Genomic DNA, 22,469 nt, shown 5'->3' with positions numbered 1-22,469 from the left:
CAGCCCGCGGAGCCGGGCCTAGCGGATCCAACACCTGCGTCAGGACCCGCCCTCCGGGCTCCGCGTCCCCACTCGCAGCCATCGCCGGCCTCTCGGGTGGTGAAGGGGCGATGGAGTGCGCGCGCCGGGAGGGAAATGGGAGCGCGAGAGCACTTCGAGGACGCGCTTTCCCCACCCGCCCCCAAACCGTCCTCACTAAGGAAGGGAAACGGGTGTGGGGGGGCGAGGTTTGTTCCCAGCTCGAAACCGCGAGATTGATTCCTTCCGTTGTACACCCTCCCCGCCCTCACATTCCCTCCTCGGGGCCCATTCATCCACACTGTGAACCCTGACGCCAGCCCACCAAGCCTCTTGGGGACAGTGTGCTGTCTGCGTGTCCACGCCTCTGTGTCTCCTGCCCAGCCTAGCCCACCTCCCGCGCAGCCTTTCGGGCGCCCTCGCCTAGAGCCCCCTCAAGCCGTGGTCTCCCCCCTACCGGGGCAAAGATTGGGAACAAAGATCAATACCTATAAGGTCCTTATCCGTGTACGGATTGAAGACACTGCCTCTGTACATTGGGGCAAATTTTTAAACTATAGTACATCAGATATTCTTAGGGCTTTAAGCAAGTTTAAAGATACAGACAGGGTAGTGTGGTACAGCCAGCTTTGCTACTTGGAAGCCAGTATAAACCTCCAACAATCAGTTGCTTAACTTCCTCCGAGCCTTTGTTATTGAAAAGCTGAGTCTATTCCAAAGGTTGCTGTGAGAATGAAATATATTTAGGAGCATTTTGAAAATCCTCAAGCTGCCTACAAAAATGGAATCAGAATCCAAAGGAAGCTAAGAATATGAGTATGTTCAGCTACGATACTACTCTGCTAATTTTTCTAGATCATGAAGAATGAAAACAAAGGCAACAGATGACCGTGCTACTTTACGTGGCAAATTCATTTCTAAATAACCTTAGTCATTTATTACCACCGGAGATCCCAGATATGAGATACAGTAATGTCCTAACCAGTTTGCCTTCTTGCAAGTCACATTCCATTCTGAATTGCTTCAGCCAACAAATTCTTTTCAGCACTCTGTTCCCAATCTTTTTGGACTGCTTTTTTTGCTGATTTTACTCAGTACTTATTCTTTTAAAAGATACAGCATAACCGAGGGTGGTAACTTCTGGACTGGATCAGACTTACTCATGTGTTCTTCTGAAGTGCCCTGACTTCTCTGTATCTTAATCTACTTGATTACACAAATTATCTATAAAAATATTTTATAGAAACTATAAAAGTAGTTACTTCATTAAGCTGGTATAAGGAGTAAATAAGCTAATAAGTGTATAAGACTTAAGGCCTGGCACAAATTGAGTGCTATTGTGTTTACTGCTATTACGTTTTGCCACTGAGAGTAACCTAAGATAGAGTTTTCACAAAGGACACATTCAGAGGAACAAATGTGCTATATGACGCACTACCTTCAGAAGAAAGGGGGAAAAGTTTACAGAGCTAAAATGTTGCTATTTATTTCCACCCTGATACTCAGTCTCCTGAAACAAAGTATATTCAACCTAAAGACAAAAGAGAAGCATTTTGTGATCAAGTAAACCTCCATCACAGAGATATTAATACAATGAGAATCTGGCAAAAGATAAAGGGAGAAATTGACACAGTAAAGAGGTTGCATGACTGGCCCAGCAGATTATCACTAATACCTAGCCTAGCCTTCAGTCCTACTGTTAAAAAACCCAATTCAGGGTAACCATGCATCACCCAGAAAAAGAAGACTGAAACTGCGAGTAGGGAGTATTAGACTCTTAATTCACTGGCCACCTGCCTTTAAAAAAATTGCTATCTATTCATGTACAATCATTATGTGCCAGACACATCCAAAGAAATTCATAATGTATACAACATTGCTTTCTACTTAAAGTAGAAAGAAACAAAAAACAGAGCTATGGGTTTTGTTTTGTTTAGATTTTACCTATTTTATTTTTTTATTTATTTATTTTTAAAGATTTTATTTATTTATTCAACAGAGATAGAGACAGCCAGCGAGAGAGGGAACACAAGCAGGGGGAGAGGGAGAGGAAGAAGCAGGCTCATAGCAGGGGAGCCTGACGTGGGGCTCGATCCCATAACGCTGGGATCACGCCCTGAGCCAAAGGCAGACGCTTAACGACTGCGCGACCAAGGCGCCCCTACATATATTTTTAAAAAGATTTTATTTATTTACTTATTTGAGAGAGAGAGAGAGAGCATGAGGACCCTGGGATCATGACCTGAACTGAAGGCAGACACCCAGATGCTGCTAATCAATTTTTTTGAGTAGGCTCCAGGCCCAGCATGGAGTCCAACACGGGGCTTGAACTCAGAACTCAACCGACTGCCCACCCAGCTGTCCCCAATATATATATATAAGATTTTATTATTTTTTAAGATTTTGTCTATTTGAGTGAGAGCACTGGTGGGGGGAGGGGCAGAGGGAGAGGAAGAAGCTGACTCTCCACTGAGTAGGGAGCCCCATGTGGGGCTGGACGTGGGGCTTGATCCCAGGACCTTCAGATCATGACTTGAGCAGAATGCAGAGGCTTAACCAACTGAGCTACCCAGATGCCCCTGAGATTTTATTTTTAAATCTCTACACCCAATGTGGGGCTCAAACTCACAAACCCAAGATCACAAGTCATATGTCCTACCTACTGAGCCAGCCAGCTGCTCCAATAGCTAAAATTTTTAGGCACTTACTATGTTGTACCTTGTATTTGAGTTACTTCATCTTTATTTTGTTGATGAGGTAACAGGCTTATAGAGCTTAAGCAACAATCACATGCCACTAATAAATAAAGCTGGGATTTAAAATCAAATTTATCTGACTCCAAAGATGCTAGGCTAGTTATGTCTTCTCAAGGGATTCAACTGGCTGAAGAATATTAATTTAATGGTTAAAAATGAGTGGCACGCAATTAAACCAAGACAAGAGCGCGCGCTCTCTCTCTCTCTATATATATATATATTTTAAAGGAAACTCAGGGGTGCCTGGGTGGCACAGCGGTTGAGCGTCTGCCTTCGGCTCAGGGCCTGATCCCGGCATTATGGGATCGAGCCCCACATCAGGCTCTTCCGCTACGAGCCTGCTTCTTCCTCTCCCATTCCCCCTGCTTGTGTTCCCTCTCTTGCTGGCTGTCTCTCTCTCTCTGTCAAATAAATAAATAAAATCTTTAAAAAAAATAAAATAAAATAAAGGAAACTCAAACTCAGTTGAAAGGCTTGAACTCAACTGCAAGATCAAGAGTTACTTGCTCAACCGACTGAGCCATCCAGGCGCTCACCCTTGGTTTTTTTTCTTTTTTTAAGAACATAGTTCTGTTCCGGGCACCTGGGTGGTTCAGTAGGTTAGGTGTCAGACTCTTGATTTTGGCTGGGGTCGTGATCTCGGGGGTCCTGAGATTGAGTCTACATTGCTCTCTCTGTTCATTGGGGAGTGGGCTTGAGGATTCTCTCTCCAGCTCCGTCTGTCCCTCCCCCCACCCACGTGTCTATACACACACACACTCTCTAAAATAGGTAAAATCTAGGGGCGCCTGAGTGGCCCAAAACCTTTAAAAATAAATAGATAAAATAAAGACTATTTATTTGAGAGAGAGTGCACACAAGTAGGGGGAGGAGCAGAGGCACAGGGAGAGACAGACTCCCCGCAGAGCAGGGAGCCCACCACCGGGACTGATCCCAGGACCCTGAGATCATGACCTCAGGCAGAAGGTTGAAGCTTAACTGACTAAGACACCCAGGTGCCCCAAGAAACACTTCTAAACATTACTGGTAGATGCTAGATGGAAGGTACATCGAATGGAAGGAGTTGATGAAAAATAAAATCTCCCCTAACAAAGCTGTCCAGGTCCAACCAACTCCATGTCTCTGATCCGACTTGTATCTCCTCATCAGGCAGAAAAACATAACTCAAATATTATCTAGAACGCACATCAAACAAAATTTTTTAAGTACCTCAGGGACACCGTCTGGTGCAAATCTTTTCCTCCCGGATTTAGAAAGAAAACAAGCTGGAATTTGATCAAAATTAAAGTCCTCAAAGTAGGAAAGAGGAGAATTGTAAACAGCAATGAATCCAGGATTGTCATCAGTACCTAAAACAGTGTTCTTTATGGCGTATCTAATGTGATTACTGTAAAATGCATGTTGGTGGAGAAAAGGTAGTGGGTGTCTTATCGGAACCTACACCCGCAAGTAAGGAATGGTGGCAGCAGCTGCAGTGAACGTAGCTCTCCCCGCCGCTTCCTCTCCCTGAACCAGCCGGCTAGAACCAGCCCGACAACAACAGTCTTCACAGTTCGAATAGCTAAATACTGATCTAGCCTTTCCCCACCCACATCCCTCCTCCCTTTCCGCCACTCCATTTCTACACATTAAACTGAGCGTCTCCTGAACTATGCTAAGAAAATGCCAATGCCAGACACAAAGGAGGATGGGGGTGGGGGGAGGGAGGCAGTGAGGACCTTACATTTGCTGAATCAGAAGGAAAGGGTGTAAAGAAAAATAATACTTAAAAAGAGGAGTAACGTAGGTTTCCCTCTTCTTTAATTTTATCTGGTTGTTAGGAAGATTTCTTTTTCTCTACTACATAGGGATAACCTAGAATGCTTGTTTAAAATGCAGATTCCTTGGCCCTCACCTCTGACCTTTCAAATCAGCCTGTGTACCTGCATTTTGAACCAAACCCGAAGTTTAGAGAATCAGCCAAGACTCCGCATTTTTAATTTGCATCCCAAGTGATTCTTAGACACACGAAAGTTTGTGAATAATGTCTTAAAGAGAAAAATAACCATTTGGAAAATGTTCTTTATTTAAAGCCTTCAACATTTATAAACTCATTTTACCCTCAGACAGATTGGTAAGGTTAAGCAAATACTGTGAATCCCCTCTGACAGAAGAGAAAATTGAGGCAATGAGATTAAATCATTGGTGGTCTCCTGTTCCCTCTTCACTGTTCCCTCTTCACTGGAGTATTTTAAAAGTCTATCTCCTGTTCCCTCTTCACTGTTCCCTCTTCACTGGAGTATTTTAAAAGTCTATCTGGGGAGCACCTGGCTGGCTCATTCGGTAAGCATGCCACTCCTGAATGTGACTCTTGATCTCGGGATTGAGTGTAAGCCATGTGGGGGGCAGACATTACTTTAAAAATTTTAAAAATTCAGCTGGTGGGGGGATGTGGTAACTGGGTGATGGGCATTAAGGAGGGCACTTGATGTAATGAGTACTGGTGTTAATATGCTACTGATGGGGGCTACTGATGGGGGCGCCTGGGTGGCACAGCGGTTAAGCGTCTGCCTTCGGCTCAGGGCGTGATCCCGGCATTATGCGATCGAGCCCCACATCAGGCTCCTCTGCTATGAGCCTGCTTCTTCCTCTCCCACTCCCCCTGCTTGTGTTCCCTCTCTCGCTGGCTGTCTCTATCTCTGTCAAATAAATAAATAAAATCTTAAAAAAAAAATGCTACTGATGGGTCACTAAATTCTACCTCTGAAACAGTATATGTTAACTACATTGAATTTAAGTAAATTTTTTAATTTAAAAAATTTCTTAAAAAGTACATCTATCTGGGAAGAATAACAGAAACATGAATGAATTAGTAGACATTTCAACCACAGAAATGCAAATTTTTTTTTTTTAAGATTTTATTTGGGGCACCTGGGTGGCTCATTCACTTAAGCGTCTGCCTTCACCTCAGGTCATCATCCCCAAGTCCTGAGATCAAGACCCGGGTCAGGCTCTCTGCTCGGCGGGGAAGCGGCTTCTTCCTCTGCCCTTCCACTGCTTATGCTCTCTCTCTTTCTCAATAAATAACATCTTTAAAATTTTTTTTTGATTTATTAATTTTAGAGAGAGTGTGAACAGGGGAAGAGGCAGAGAAAGAGAGAGTATATCGAGCCAACTCAGTGCTGAGCACTAAGCCCGATGTCGGTCTCAGACCCACAACCCTGAGATCAGGACCTGAGTGGAAATCAAGAGTTGGAAGCCTTGTCAACTGAGCCACCCAGGTGCCCCAGAAATGCTGTTATTTAAATCACACAAGGGCTGTATGGACCTGTCGCAATTTTTCTTACTATCAGTGCCCCAAATTATTAAGAAACATTTACATATTGAATAAAAATTCTAGAAGCTTTCTAATGACCTAGCACCACCTTGACTGTCCTGGTCAGCTTCGCTGTCTTTTGGACATTGAAAAAGTTAAGACTATGGAGACCTGTTCATGAGTATAAATTCATGTAGTTCTCAGTGAAAAAACAGAGCAATTTAGGGGGTGGGGGGGATGGGGTAACTGGGTGATGGACATTAAGGAGGACAAGTGATGTAATGAGCACTGGGTATTATATAAGACCGAAGAATCACTGACCTCTACCTCTGAAACCAATTACACATTATGTTAACTGAATTTAAATAAAAAGAAACCAATTTATAGCTATTCTGTTCAAATTCTTATCTGCCCTATTCATTTTATTATTCAAATTTATTTATTTGAGGGGGGAGGGGCAGAGGCAGAGGGACAGAGAGAATCCCAAGCAGTCACTTCCCCCACCCCCTGCTGAGCAAGGAGCCGGATGCGGGACTCAATCCCAGAACCCTGACATCATGACCAGAGCCAAAGGCAGCAGCTTAACCAACTGAGCCACCCAGCCGCCCAAGTTAGTTTTTCTTTTAAACTCTTCCTTGCTTTTATTTAGTCTTTCTTCCATCAACTCCATCTGAATTCCCAAACTCCCTGATTTCTCTTCTCTCTCTCAGTGCTTTGCAACTGGAGTTTTATCCTAACAGCACAATATAGTCAGAAGAGACAACAAAGAGAAAGGAAAAAGGAAAAAAGAAATCCATGTTGGGTGACACAATGGAATTACTAAACAAATCTCTTAACATACAGGTTCCAATCCTTATTGCTTATTTCCCAAAACTCTTCTGGACAACCAGAATAGACAATCTAGACTAAGAGAGAGGATCTATAATAGTGGCTTGCTTAGTAAAGAAATGATGATTGAAAACACAGGCATGAGAAAATTACCAGAAAAATACTTGAAACATGTATAGTTACTTGTCTGCAGGCTCATAACAAACCTAAAATGTCTTAGATTATGGAACATTCTCAGAGGTTTTAGATAGATCAGTTTAATCCTTGTAATAACCCTACCTGGATTTCAGTATCTTCTTTTACAAGTAAGCAAACTGAGGCACAGAGAGGTCAAGTAACTTTTCCAAACTCACACAGCTAGCAAGTGGCACGACCATAACTTGGGTCCAAGCATCAAACTACATACTCTGTGATTTCATCTAATCCTTCCAAAGGCTATAAAATTGGTTTTCTCTGCAGTTTCCCCCCCACTTCTTAGTACAGTAGTCCCCCTTATCCGTGGTTTTGTGTTCTGTGGTTTCAGTTACCCACAGTCAACCAAGGTCAGAAAGCAGCTGATCCTCGTCAATAGCAGCTTAACACAATGTCACAGTGTCATTCACCTCCCTTCATCTCATCACATAGGCATCTTGTCATCTCACATCATCACAAGAATGGGGAGTACAGAGGTGCCTGGGTGGCTCAGTCATTAGGCATCTGCCTTCGGCCTATGTCATGATCCCAGGGTCCTGGGATCGAGCACCTGTGTTGTGCTCCCTGGTCAGCGGGGAGCCTGCTTCTCCCTCTCCTTCCCACTCATGGTCTCTGTCGCTATCTCTGTCTCTCTCTCAAATGAATAAATAAAGCCTTTAAAAAAAGGAAAAAAAAGGGGGGAAGTAGGGCACAAGATGTTTGAGAGACCACATTCACATAACTTTTATAATAGTAAATTATTATGATTGTTCTCTTTTATTAGTTTTATCGCTAATCTCATACTATGCATAATTTACAAATTAAACTTTATCATGGGTGTGTATATATAGGAAAAAACGTAAGACGAGATACTATCTGTGGTTTTGGGCATCCACTGGGGGTCTTGGAACATATGCCCAGTGGATAAGGGGGGACAACTGTATGTAAAATTTTATTCAGATATCAATGCCTGCTGTTCTGGCTTATGTCTCCAATATCATATAGAGAACATTTGCAAATATATATATTAGAATTTGTTACAAAGGATCTAAGGGTCCATTAGACAAGCATAACTATAAAGACTGAACAAAAATTACTAATATCTGTTATTGTCCAACTATAGAGATTCCATTTTGATTAACAAAGAAATCCATTTAAGTCATAAATGAATTTGCTGAAGTCATGAAAGCTTTTTATCATTATGCTTTCTCTCAACGCTCAGAGACTAAAAATAAACCACTGCCTTATGGGAGACCAGGAAACGTTTTGAGGTTTAAAAGGGACCAACTGACACACCGGGGCAAAAAGTGGTTACCAGAAATTCAGAGCTTAGCAGAGAAACCAGGGTTTGGTGCCTAACAGAGAGGGCAAAAGTAGGTCAGTCAGTGTCCCTGGAAGTCACAGCTGGCAGAAAGTGATGTCACCCGAGAAATGTAGTAGGGAGAGAGGAGGTAGAATTTAGGGAAAGTAGAGAGACTGAGGGGAGAGCTGTGAGGCGGGAGGCCAGGAATTTACAGAGCCGAGCTTAAATCAGCCTTTCATAGGCTGATGGCAGAAACAGCTGAAGCACCACTTCCTCCTCCCCCTCCGAGCCTGCCATCGCCGGGGCCTCATCCCTGCCTCCTATCACCATCAGACCCCCTCTGCTGGAGACAAAGACAGCAGAGAAAGGAACAAGGAGAAAGAAAAGCCTGAAAAATAATTAGTTTGATAGAGAGACAGGTGAGGAAGGAAGTGAAAGAGAATTTTAATCAAATCCAGAGAACCATGATGGAGAGGAGGAAATAACAAAAGAGAGAGGCAGATAAAAAAAATAGTAGGAAGGAAAGGAGGAAAAGATGGCTGAATGAAACAAAAGACCTATTAATGAATGGGGCAAAAGTAGCATTGGAAATCTAATTATAATAATTTCTAACCTCCTAGGCTTAAAAAGTGATGTTAGTAAAGTGCTGAGAAAGACACTGTAATGGTTATGATTTGAAATAAAAAATATGTAGTAAGTGTTTTGGCAATAAAGCAAAACTGGGATGCTACCAACTGAAACTTCCCTCCCCAGCCTGCATCCAAGTTAAAAGTTATGATGCCTCTGTGTTTATCTGTCTAGATCTATAAGTTCTTATGCCTAAGTTAAATACTTCATTTCAGGGGTAAGTAGTCCCTGTTAAATCTTGTTAATAATTGCAGTAATAGTAATTATCTCTGCAGTGTGCAGACAGGATGTGTTTCAACACCCCTGGTTTTGAAATACGTCATGCACCTCACATTATTATTTTAATCACTACAAAGGTAATTCTCTAATCCTGTTCAATTAATCTGATCGAAACTGAATGTCCTTCCATTATGCCCGTTTGCTTTCCTATTTAACAGCAACAACAAAATGAACCCTCTTTTTTTCTCTTTAGAGACCATTAATGCTTCTGTTTGGGTAACTGTTAAGTTTTAAAACATCCCCTGGTGTAACCAAAATATAACTAACATTCATGTTTATTTACATAGACCGTGTCTAGAAAGAAACAAGAGGAAAACTAGGAATGATCTCACCAACGTGCAGGAAGAACTAAGGAAATATAATGCCTATATCAGAAAGAATGTTACTTTTCTCTCCATCCTCCTCTCAAATTTCTTTCTATAAGGGAATTTCTATTGTTTAATCTTCTCTTTTCTCATTCCCTCTTTCTTCAAATCTTTTTTTCTCCTGTTGCAACAGCTCTTCTCATTTCCAGCTCATGTTGCTCCCTATTTCCTTCGGACTTTGTTGTGTCTTGGCTTAGTCAGCCAGACTTCCACTAACTTTCAGAGCTGGAATCAGAACAGTGCATTTGGCAAAAAGTCAGTCACACATACCACACAACCACAAACGAGCACTCTGACTGCAAAATCCTTTCAACAATACATTCCCATTTCTTGCACTCAGCAGTTCACACAGACCCATGATCTGAAATCAGCAACACACGCATTCACATACATTCTGCATGCACACGGCCTCTGCAGTCAGCTCACAAAGACACAATATCTTGCAGAAAGGTCTTTTGCAGGCAGCATACACCGCCAGCACATTCTCCTCCCCTTTCATAAGCTCTTCCTGACTGGCTCTTTCTCCCAACTACCTCCTCCCTGCTGCCTGGCAGTGGCTCCCCTCCTTTTCCTGCAGTTCTAGAAGTCGTAACTGCGGTGCCATCCATCACCCTCCCAACAGATCCTGAGGCAAAGGAATTGTTTCTTGAACCTCGCTTTTCTCCTGACGGAGAACCTACCCCACCAAAGGGGCTGTCGGATCAGAATCTCCTTCTGGAACACAACACGGTAGTCTGTGTCCCAGGGACCTAACTTGTTTCTACAGAGGCTCATTGTGACATGGAAGGCTTGGGGAGAAGGCAGGGAGGAAAGAAAAAGAGAAGGAAAACAGAAAGAAGAGAAAGAGGGAAGGAAGTAGAAGAGAGAAAGCCCTGGTAGAAATTTCAAGAAAGACAACTGGAACAAAAGCAAAGAAACAGACTTAAGAAGGAAAGGGGAGAGAGAGGAGGAGAAAGAAAATGGAGCTGGTGTGAAAGTAAAAGGAGAAACAAAGAACCGAGATAGAATTATGACAGATTGGTTATCTCAGCTTCTCGAGCTTTTTGTTACCCAGTAAGTTACTGAGGTCACCCTACCCTAGAAGAAGAAGAGATTAGAAAGTTAAAAAGAGAATCAGTGAGCAGCACCTGGGTGGCTCGGTCAGTGAAGCATCTGACTCTTGATTTCTGCTTAGGTCACGATTTCAGAGTTCTGAGATCGAGCCCCATATCGGGCTCTGTGCAGATTCTCTCTCTTCCACTCCCTCTCTCCCCTCCCTCTCTTAAAAAAAAAAGAATCAGTGATAAAGAGAATCTACTGATGAGATTGTATGTTTTGAAAATTTCCTAAAAAGACAAAATAGACACCCATCACATATATCTGACAAAAGGAAGATTCAAACAACCAGTATGAAAGTATTTAGCGGTAGATGGAAAGAAGGTACACGTAAATTTCAGTTAAAACAACAGATGACGTTTGTCAGATACTGCAGTATTTGAGATATACTAAAAATTTATCTGAAATTCAAATTTATTTGGCCATCCTATATCTTATCTACCGATCATATCCTCAGGTGATTCTGATACACACTCAAGTCTGAGAAATACTGGGACAAAGTAGGAAAGCAGGCATTTTGTTAAGGCCACCTTGAGGTGGTTGCAACATGTAGATTCGTACCCCCAAAACAAACATACCAAACTGAAACCCCCAAAGAAGGAGCTCAAGAATCTTTTTTGACATGCATTAGATAATTTTGATATACTAAAGTTTGATAACCCCCGATTTTCCCAATTCTTCCACGGAGCCCTTCCCACATTTACATGAAATGTGTTAAATGAACTAAATAAGGCGACCATTAGACTGAGGCTCTACATAAGAAACCAAAATCAGCCTATAACTATCTCAAGATTATGAAACTTAAAGCTAAGGACAGCCAATCACCAACAGCCCAATCAAATAAGTGATTAAGCAACTGATTTCCTTGCTTTTGCTTTTTTTCTATAAAAGTCTCTCCTGGGGGTGGGGGAGGGGGAGTTGGGGGGGGTCAGGGGTCCTCGGATCAAGTCCAGCACTGGGCTCCTTGTTCAACAGTGAGTCTGCTTCTCCCTCTCCTTCTGCTCTTCCCCCAGCTTGTGCTCGTGCTCTCTCTCTCTCTCTCAGATAAATAAATAAAATCTTAAAAAAAAAACTATAAAAAATAAAATAAAATGTCTCTCCCAGAGTTCCTGTGGATAGACTACTCCTAACCACTTCCAGTTTGGTGCTGCCCAATTCAAATCAATTTTTGTTCAAATAAACTCTTAAAAATTTTAATATGCCTCAGTTTATCTTTTTAAGAGTTCTAGTGTTAGCAGAGGGAACCAAAGGAGACCCCCGATAACCCCCAAGGGCAATGAACAACCCAGTGAGTCCATGAGTTCACTGCTTTTTCCCCTGGTGCCTGGAGGTTACAGGCTAGTACCTCTCCCACCCAGCTCTGCAGCTTTTGTGTTATGAGCTTTATCTGAGCATTTCTTTTTCCAGACTGGGTTGAGGAATAAGCCAGAACTGAAGTGGATTCAACTTAGGGTCGGGGGGAGGTCATCGAGAGAACATGATCCCCAGCTGACTGCAAGATGGATCCGGACAACTGGAGTGCCCCTCTCCCTCACCCCATCTTTGGAATGCTCATTCTGCTGGCCTTCCCTATTCCCAGAAGCTGCCCCAAGGACACAGCCTTGCCATAGAAATGTGGTGTTGAGACTATCTGAACAACAGATGTGACTAAACCCAGCTGAGGCCTTTATTTAATCTTTTAAGATCTGGCGGGCAGGTGCACAGACCTACTCATTCTGAGGCCACTGAAGAGAAGCCTTGTAAGTTCTTTTGCTTCTGAAAACTGCCATTTACCAGTCTGGAACGGTCTGCCTTTCAGTCTCTCCTTGCCCACTACATGCAGGACCCATCTGCAAGCCAACAACTGGTGAGCCAGCCAGGAGACCAAAGAAATGGGCCTTGGGAAAGAGGCGTCTAAGGGGGAGATCCCACACTGGCATTGACTTCTAAGTCAATGGGAGAGGTGGCTTCTATGTTAGATGACTGTCGATTACCACATGAGGATGAGGACACCCTGAAACCACTGGCTGCTTTAATGTGCTCATTTGATTAACTGTGTAGTATACTGCAGAAGGAGGGGCACACATGACTGCTGTGATGGGCTGGCTCCTCCTGTGGGCACTTTCACTGGCCACCAGTGTCCAACGAGACACTGAAGCTTGAGTTAGACAGCTGGAAGAAGAGCTAAGGTAAGACAAGGGCATGAAGGTTTCCACTTTCTGCTAGCTTTGGGGCTGGCTGACAAGGTGAGAAAGCAGAATCATCTGGAAACCTTAGCGTGTCATTTTCAAAAGACAGGAGGGCACAGATTAAGGTCTGAGGGCTTGTGATAAAGCCTAACCGGGAAGCTACGCGGTAGAATCCCTGGAAAAGGGATGGGAATGAAGAGGTGTTGTGCTGATTGACAGGGAAAGGGATGAAATGCCCCATGCATTTTTTTAAGAGCAATTATCCCAAAACAAAACAAAAGCAATTTTTAAGACCAATTATCCCAAAATGCCTAGGGCAAAACTTAAAATTCTTTGCTATCCCATGAAATTATAAATCTTATCATGTCTTTGAAATGTAAATACCTAGGAGTTAACCAAAACATTGCACACAGAGACTGAAGATAAAAAAGGAGCAGAAAGAGAATTTTTTTTTTTTTTTTAAGATTTTATTTATTTATTTGACAGAGAGAGAGCCAGCCAGAGAGGGAACACAAGCAGGGGGAGTGGGAGAGGAAGAAGCAGGCTCCCAGTGGAGAAGCCTGATGCAGGGCTCAATTCCAGGACCCTGGGATCACGCCCTGAGCCAAAGGCAGGCCCTTAACGACTGAGCCACCCAGGCGCCCCGAGAATTTTTCAAATACAGTGCTTTCTAAGTTCCCTTGCCCCAAATCTACTCCATAGCCTCCAAAAGATCACAAATATCAATGAAAAGCTTTAGCCATGAGAGTGAAATAAGAGCTATCTGTATTGATGTATGTTGTGCATATGAGTTGTTTTTTTTTTTACCCTCGAGAGTATTGCCAAAATGGATTTAAAAAACAAGGTTGGGGCGCCTGGGTGGCACAGCGGTTAAGCGTCTGCCTTCGGCTCAGGGCGTGATCCCGGCGTTGTGGGATCGAGCCCCACATTAGGCTCCTCCGCTATGAGCCTGTTTCTTCCTCTCCCACTCCCCCTGCTTGTGTTCCCTCTCTTGCTGACTGTCTCTATCTCTGTCGAATAAATAAATAAAATCTTAAAAACAAACAGGCAAGGTTGGTTTGTTTTTTGTTTGTTTTTACAAAACTACTAGAAATAATAAGGATGGAAGGAAATGACTGCATGAAAAGAAGGTAAGGCATGTAGAATGTGACAGAGTTTTTTGGGGGGAGAGTAAGGAAAGGCGGGTTGTTCTGTTTTGGTAAAGGGAGAAAGAAAGTAATTTTGTCCTAAAATAAAATTACTGTTTCAAGATGAAAAAAATAAGACAGGATAAAGCTGAATGGATACAGAAAATTGCAGAAAGTTTGTGGGGAAAGAACATTAGGAAAGGAATTTGACATGTAATCAAGCTAAGATCAGAATGGATTTATTAATTAAAAAAGAAAAGGACAAAAGGAAAAAAAAAGAAAAGGACAATGTTAGTATCAAAGTACACTGCTGGAAAATTAGAATTTGGTTTCCTTTCTGCTAAAAGCACATTTTCTTAGATTTTTTGGTCAGCTCTTAATAAACTGTAGACAAAGATTTATCTTTATTTTAATACATAAAACCCTAATGTAATCTGCCAAGAGAACAAAAATTCTGTGTTTTGTCTTTACCAGGTCTTTGATTACTTAAAAAAATTGAGCCTTCTAGGAACTAGGGTTTTTACAACTATGTAATTTTTATTTTTTACAGTAATCCTACACCCAACATGGGGCTTGATCTCCAATTCCAAAATCATGCTATACTAACTGAACCAGCCAGGCACCCCTGTCCTAAACTTTAATACATTTGAATGATCAACTTGTAAAGCCTGTTGACTCATATGCCAGACTGGGGACCCCTGCCAAGGCATCCAGTACTGTAAAGATATGGAAGGTGAAAGAAACAGCTATTCTCCTGACTCTCACCATGGATCAAGGTGCTATGCTGCTGAGAACACCAGGCCTCCTCATGCCCGAGAAAGGAATTATCTACTGGAATTTGCAATGGGACATTGCACCGGGGTGAGTGAGTTACTTTGCATCCCCAGGTAAAGGGGAACTACTCAGTCTCTACTGGGATTCCACTGTCCTGCTGCAAACCAGATCTGTAGAAACCTATAGCTAACATCATACTTCATAGTGAGATACTAGACAATTTCCCACTATGATCATAAACAAGGCAAGGATATCTCACCTCATCACTGCTTTTCAACATCATACTGGAAGTCTAGCTATTGCGGTAAGAATAGCAAAGACGAGGTGTATACATGGAGAATGAAGAAATAAAACTGTCTTTATTTGCAGATGACTTGATCATCTATGCAGAAAATGTTAAAGAATTGAACAAAAAACCCTCCTGGAAGTATTAAGGGGTCATAGCAAGGTTGCAGAATATAAACTATAAAAAATTCATTTTTCCATATACCAGCAATGAACAAGGAGAATTTTAAATTAAAAAACACCATTTATAGGGAGCCTGGGTGGCCCAGTAGGTTGGGAGCCTGACTCCTGGTTTCAGCTCACATGGTGAACTCAGGGTGTGAGATGCAGCCCAGGGCCAGGCCCTGCACTCATTATGGAGTCTGCTTCAGATTCTCTCCCTCCCTCTCTCTCTCTCTCTCTCTCTCTCTGCCCCTCCCCCTGCTCATAGACTCTCAACTAAATAAATCTTTTTAAAAATTTGCATTAATTATAACCTGAAAGGAAAAGCTTCTGTTTCTTCTCTGTTCACAACACTTCTGGCCCCGAATGTGTAAGGTTATTTAACTCATTGATCGCTTCTCGAACTCTAGCTGAACATCCTGCAGGTCAACTCAACACTATTCACCTGGAATTAATGTCAGAAGCCACAAGTTAGGGGCTCAGTCCCATCAACTACTCCCATCTATCAACGGCAAATCCTGCCTCCCATACTTCTATTTATACATCAGGAGTCCATCCTTGAGTTCAATAATTTGCTAGAATGGCTCACAGAAGAAGAAAGCCCTTTCCTTATTATTGCCCACTTATTATAAAGGCTACAACTCAGGAGCAGCTGAATGGTAGGGATGCCTAAGGCAAGGGATGAGGGATGAGTGCACAGAGCTTCCGCGTCCTCTGGGGCCACATCACGCTCTCAGCACTTGAATGTGTTCACCAACGCAACAGCGCTTCAAATCCGGTTGGTTAGGTTTTTTATGAGGTTTCATTACATGGGGGTGGTTGATTAAATCACTGGCCATCAGCAGTTACTGCTTTCCCGGAGGTAGGACTCAAAGTCCCAGCCCTCGGATCATGTGGTTTGTTCCCGTGGCAACCAGCACCCATCCTGAGGCTATCTATCCCGGAGCCCCCAAACACCAGTCATCTCATTAGCATACAAAAAGACATGTATCAATTCTGAGGGTTTTAGGAACTGTGAGGAGGTAAGACCAAATATATTATTTATGATGTCACAGCACCCAACAAAATGAAATACTTATATATTAATCTGAGAAAACTTACTATAAAGCTCCAGTAATCAAGGCAGTGTAGCATTGGCAAAAGAATAGACAAATACATCAAAGGAACAGAATAGAGAGGTCAGAAATAGACCCACACAGATAGAGTCAGCTGATCTTTGGCAAAGGAGCAAAGGCAATACAATGGATCAAAGACAGTCTTCAACAAATCATGCTTAACAACCTGACTGCCAAACGCAAAAAAAAAAAAAAAAAATCCACACAGAACTCACAGCCTTCTCATGAGCTCAGGGTCAAGAGTTCAAGTCCCATGTTGGGCATAAAGCTTACTTTTTAAAAAAAATAGGCTAAGCATTTTTAGGGCAGTGAACCAGTATGATATTCTAATGGTGGATACATGTCATGATATATTTCTCATAACTCACAGAACCTGAAACAGCAAAAGTGAAGCCTAAGGTAAACTCCGGGCTTTGGGTGATTACGATGTATCCATGCAGAGTCAGTGGTATGGTTTTAGAATATAGGTGAAGTTTGGTGGCGTGAGGTTGAGCTGACGACCAAGAAAGAATTATTGAGACATCGTTGGTACAAAATGATTGTTTAAAGTACCGGGTCAGGACCGGCGGGCAGAAAGAGCTGCTACACTGGGGTTAAGTGGTGACTTATTATATATTTGGGAGTTGGGGGAGGTAAGGAAAAGGGAGGTTCCAAAAGAACTTTCCTGTGCTAAAGAGGACCTACTTACAAGATAATGCTGAGCAGGACAAGTTAAGGTTGTTTTCCCCTTTAGCAAGGTATTAACATTAAAATAGTTGGGAGATTCCTGGAAGAATGTCACACCTATCCCACCCTGGAGCTTTCTGTGAGGGGGGAGGTTGGGGGAGAGAAGGGAGGTTGTGGCGGGAGAGGGGAGGTTGTGGGGGGGGGGAGTCAGCTTAAGCTTTGTCTCCAGCTAGCCTTCTACTCCCGCCATCAGTTATAACAAATGCACCACTCTGATAGTGGGTGAGGATGTGGGTGTGGGGAGCAAAGGGTATGTAGGAATTTCCTGTACTTTTCACTTAATTTTCGTTGTGAACATAACACTGCTCAAGTCTGTTAAAGACAGAGAAAAGCAGTGGGCTTAAGATGGAGCCTGCTTCTCGAGGAATCCGAGAATTACTTGGGGTAGAATTAGCTGGGTTTGTGATGGTCTTGCTCTTCAAACATGTCAGTCATTTAAGAGATTCTATCCTATTATGCACCCAGTAACTAACCATTCCACGAACCCCCCATCCCTTTTTTTAAGTAAGCTCTAGGCCCAAAGGGACTTGAACCCATGACCCTAGAGATCAAGAGTCACGTGCTCTACAGACTGAGCCAGCCAAGCGCCCTCACTGCTCCACCACCTGAAGCAGTCATTGCTACTAATGAAAATGGGTCAAGTCACTTGTTTCTTCATATGTCAGGGAATAAAGTTCAAGTGCGTGACTGAGTCATCTCGCTCTCCTTTTTTTTAAGTAATTTCTACACCCAATGTGAGGCTCCAACTCATGACCCTGAGATCAAGAGTCACACACTCTACTGACTGAGCCAGCCAGGCGTCCCTGATTCATCTTTTTGTAATTACCAGTACTTGGTGGAAGTGGCTGGCATTGAGAAACCAATCAGAATATAAATGAAGTACAGTTCTGAGTCATTAGAAATCTTCCATCTCATTAGGTATGCTCCAGGAATATCAACAGACAGTTGGAATAGTAAATGGGATGCAAGAAAAAGCAACACAACTGCCTCGCTGGTCTAAAGAAGTTATTTGCTGCCCTCTTGTGATCAGTTTTAGGAAATACAGCTTCTCCCCTTCGCACTCAACACCTTCCTTCCGATGCACAGAAAGTGAGTCTCTACGCTTGGTTTGGGGCATACGACGGTAAACAAACCATCTGTCCATACTGAGCCACTCGCTGTAGTGGAGACACTCTGGAAAACAATCCAAAGGAGGTATTACCCGACTTGAGTTAAAAAGGATGAGCAACAATTAGCCAGCTGAACATAAAGATTGTGGGATAGTAAGGATTATGGTGAAGGTGTGGCAAATAGAATGTAGCTCATACAACAGCTTAGAAGCAAGAGGGAGCTTGCAGTTTTTCAGAAGTGCAAGTACTTCGGTACAGGTGGTAAGCAAGGTGCAAATGTCCTAGATAGAGTGGGTGGGTTGGAGCACTAGTGATGGGAGACAATATACTTTTTGAAGATTTTATTTGAGAGAGAGAGAGCAGAGCGAGTGAGAGAGAGAACACAAGTGGGGGGGGGGGGGGCAGATGCAGGGGGGGTATCAGAGTTCCCCCTGAGCTTGGAGTCCGACCTGGGGCCCAGTCCCAGGACCCTGAGATCAGGACCTGAGCCAAAGGCAGACACTTAACCGACTGAGCCACCCAGGAACCCTGAGATAAAAATATAAATACCCATGTATGCATACTAAGAATTCCATGAATACCTTAAGGACGAGGAACCTTTAAGGTCTTTTAAGCCAGAAAGTGACTTAATCTGACCAGGGCTAGAAATCTGATTCTTGGTGCTTTGTATTAGGAACAAGGGTGGAGAAATGCTGGAACTGGGAGCAATGGCTCAGCTGAACTCAAGTGGTGATGGAAATAATGGACAGAATGGATGGATTTGAAAGTTGAAGGAAGTTAAGATCCATAGAGTTTTGATGAACAAGCGTGTGTGGGGAGGACTCAGCGTTGAGGGAAAAGAACAATGGGGGAGACTGAGCTTGACTCACCATATTTCAATTCAGTAGCTGGGCAGAAAATGGCAGCACAGTCCAAAGGTGGGATGGAGGTGAGACCTTGCAGGGAAGAAGGTGACTCCACTTTACAGACACTAAGACATCATAGTTTCGCTTACTCAACATTTCTTGTGCACCTTCCTGCATTCCAGGGTGGAAAACTAAAAACTACATACCCTAGACTCTCCTACAGCTGGAGTTGGGATGTTATTTAGGTTCTAGCAACCACGTGCACTAGTAGAAGCCTTGGAGTCAAAACCAAAGTAAGTGAGGAGAGAGGCGGGGAGTGAGGGTGCATTTTGCTGGTGTGGATCTTAGCAAAGCCAGGGTGGTTCTGAGTGGTGACATCTCAGTTTAGAAGGTAGCCTTCTGATGGTAGGAGGAGCAATAGAATATCTTGGCAGTCCCTCCTGGAAGCTCAGCCAGAGTCTGCTCTTTAACTTTCTCTCTTGCTCAGGTAACATCTGACTGACTCAGGGTGCCTGTGGGACGTCGTCTATATAGAGATGTGCTGTGGGACATTCAGACGTAGAGCTCAGGAGAGAGACATAGATCAGAGTGAGGTGTGGATCTGGGAGCATTAGTCTATAGATGGAAAATACAGACATGGGAGTGAATGTGACTACTGAGGGATAAAGTGAAACAGCGAGAGAGGATGGGGGCAAGCACCTTGACAACTACCAGCATTTAAGCGTGAACAGAAGAAAAAGAAATGTGAAAGAACACTGAATGAGGCAAAGAGGGTAAAAGGGATGAGGTGTCAAGAGACACCAAGGGAAGAGAATATTTCAACAAGGAGGACTGGTCAACAGTGCCTAATGCTGCAGAAAACAGGAAAATGAGAGCAAGTACCTCTGTAGTACTGAGCATCAAAGAGGGCCTTGCGGGACAGCTCTCCTCAGCACTGTGAGGAGAAGTGAATGAGGTTTCCAGGAAAGAGCGAAATACAAATGTCGCCTGTTTGGCACTTACCTAGGCTGTTGAAAAGTTTCCCTTTAACCCCAGAGGCACCGTGGTAGATTAAAGATGGCTACGCGTTTCCTGCCACTCCTCGCATGAAGAGGGAGTCTGTGGCTCCTCCCCTACTATTGGAACTGACGCTGGAGACTTGCTTTGACGAATAGAATGAGGGAGAGGGATGCTGGGTAACCTCTGAGGCTGAGCCTTAAGACAGCTCCGCTTCTTCCTTTGTTTCTTGGAATGCTCCATCTCAACCCATGGCTATGCTGTCAAAACCCAAATGAGTCAACACTGCTGGAGAACCGTTACCGACAACCGCGTCACAGATTCCTGTGGGCAGCTAGGACCTGCTAGCTAGCTGTTGAAGTGAGGCCAGTCTCGATCTTGGCACCAACACCACGTAAAGCAGAATTACTGTGATCGACATACCACATCAGGGAAAATAAGAATTGTTTTCAATCACTAAGTTTTGGCATGGTTTGTTAAACAGCACTACTAAGAGAACTGGGGAGAAGGGATCTTCCAGGGGAAAGATACCAACAGTTATGGTAACCAACCCGTATGCTGTGTATGAATGTGTGGCACTGCACTCCTGCCCATCACCGTCTTCCCGACAGCTCTGAGAGTCCCCTTCACTCTTCTACCAGAAAAATTATGGGCCGCCTGGCTGGCTCAGACATAGAACCTGCAGCTCTGACTCTCAGGGTCGTGAGTTCAAGCCCCACACTGGGTGTGGAGCCTATTTATGACCAGTTCCAACTTTAATGACCAGCCAATCCATCACTGTTTCTAGAAAAATAGTAGCGTTAGGTTACTAAAGAAGTCTACCTGCAAAGAAAGAATTTCCATAGCTTTCTTAAAAAACGTAAGCAAAATAATGGCAAAATGTTGCCCATTTCTACCATATTTCAAATGTCTACAAAAGAATGGCTGGAGTGTAGAAGTTCTCCATGTTTGTTGAATAAACACTTTATTTATTTATTTATTAAAGATTTTATTTTGAGTAATCTCCACACCTAAAGTGGGGCTCGAACTTACAACACGACATCAAGAGTCTCACACTTGGGGCACATGGGTGACTCAGCTGGTTAAGCCACCAACTCTTGGTTGGGCTCAGGTCATGATCTCTCCGGTGGTGAGATGGAGCCCCATGTGGGGCTATGGCAGATCTGCTTGGGATTCTCTTCTCTCCCTCTGCTCCTCCCCTGCTCACACCTGCTGGGGCTCGCAGGCACTCTTTCTCTCTCTCAAATAAGTGAATCTTTTAAAAAAAAGACTCACCGACTGAGCCACCCAGGCACAGTAAATAAGTATATTCTAATTACTCATGGTCATTTATGCAAGAAGTCACTCCAATATATCATTTAAACTAAATGCCAAAATAAATTTATTTTTACTGGGTCCTAATATTTGTGGAAGTGGTAAATATAAATTTACCAAAATCTTCAATAGTACATTTTAAAAAATTATTAAATTCCTCTTTTAGGTTTTTTCCTTCAGGCAAAATTACTTAAATTCCTTTAGTTGCAAACCAGGTTTTGTAATTGTTTAATTTTTTTTTTTAAAGATTTTATTTATTTATTTGACAGAGATAGAGACAGCCAGCGAGAGAGGGAACACGCAGGGGGAGTGGGAGAGGAAGAAGCAGGCTCATAGCAGAACAGCCTGATGTGGGGCTCGATCCCATAACGCCGGGATCACGCCCTGAGCCGAAGGCAGACGCTTAACCGCTGTGCCACCCAGGCGCCCCTGTTTAATTTTTTTTAACATTTTATTTTAAAAAATTTTTTTTTAAAGATTTTATTCATTTATTTGACAGAGATAGAGACAGCCAGTGAGAGAGGGAACACAAGCAGGGGGAGTGGGAGAGGAAGAAGCAGGCTCATAGCGGAGGAGCCTGATGTGGGGCTCGAACCCACAACGCCGGGATCACGCCCTGAGCTGAAGGCAGACACTCAACCGCTGTGCCACCCAGGCGCCCCATTAAAATTTTTTTTCTTAAGATTTTATTTATTTGAAAGAGAGAGAGGGAAAGGCAGACTCCCCACTGAGCAGGGAGCCTGACACAGGGCTGGATCCCAGGACAGCGGGATCATGACCTGATCTGAAGGCAGAGGCTTAACTGAGCCACTGAGGCGCCCCTAACGTTTTATTTTTTTATTTTTTTTTTAAAGATTTTACTTATTTTATTCGGCAGAGATAGAGAGAGCCAGCGAGAGAGGGAACACAAGCAGGGGGAGTGGGAGAGGAAGAAGCAGGCTCACAGCGGAGGAGCCTGATGTGGGGCTCGAACCCATAACGCCGGGATCACACCCTGAGCCGAAGGCAGACGCTCAACCGCTGTGCCACCCAGGCGCCCCGCCCCTAACGTTTTAAAGTAATCTCCACACTCAGCCCAGGGCTTGAAATCACAAGCCTGAGATTAAGAGTT

The 22,469-nt window shown here is 43.4% G+C and overlaps 1 protein-coding gene across 1 annotated transcript in view; it reads right to left on the bottom strand.

The window, feature by feature from the left end:
• Positions 1 to 20,168, bottom strand: part of RIMKLB (ribosomal modification protein rimK like family member B) — an 86,875-nt gene extending 66,707 nt beyond the window's left edge. Inside the window, exon 1 of the mRNA XM_034645258.1 lies at positions 20,051 to 20,168. The gene's annotated coding sequence lies outside the window, so the exon portion shown is untranslated. The remainder of the gene's footprint in view (positions 1 to 20,050) is intronic.
• Between the last annotated feature and the right edge of the window lie 2,301 nt (positions 20,169 to 22,469).

This window comes from Ailuropoda melanoleuca, chromosome 16 (assembly GCF_002007445.2).
Source record: "Ailuropoda melanoleuca isolate Jingjing chromosome 16, ASM200744v2, whole genome shotgun sequence".
In the NCBI taxonomy this organism is placed as follows: Eukaryota; Metazoa; Chordata; class Mammalia; order Carnivora; family Ursidae; genus Ailuropoda; species Ailuropoda melanoleuca.
Note: the sequence above shows the minus strand (reverse complement) of the source record. Positions and strands in the feature narration are given on the sequence as shown.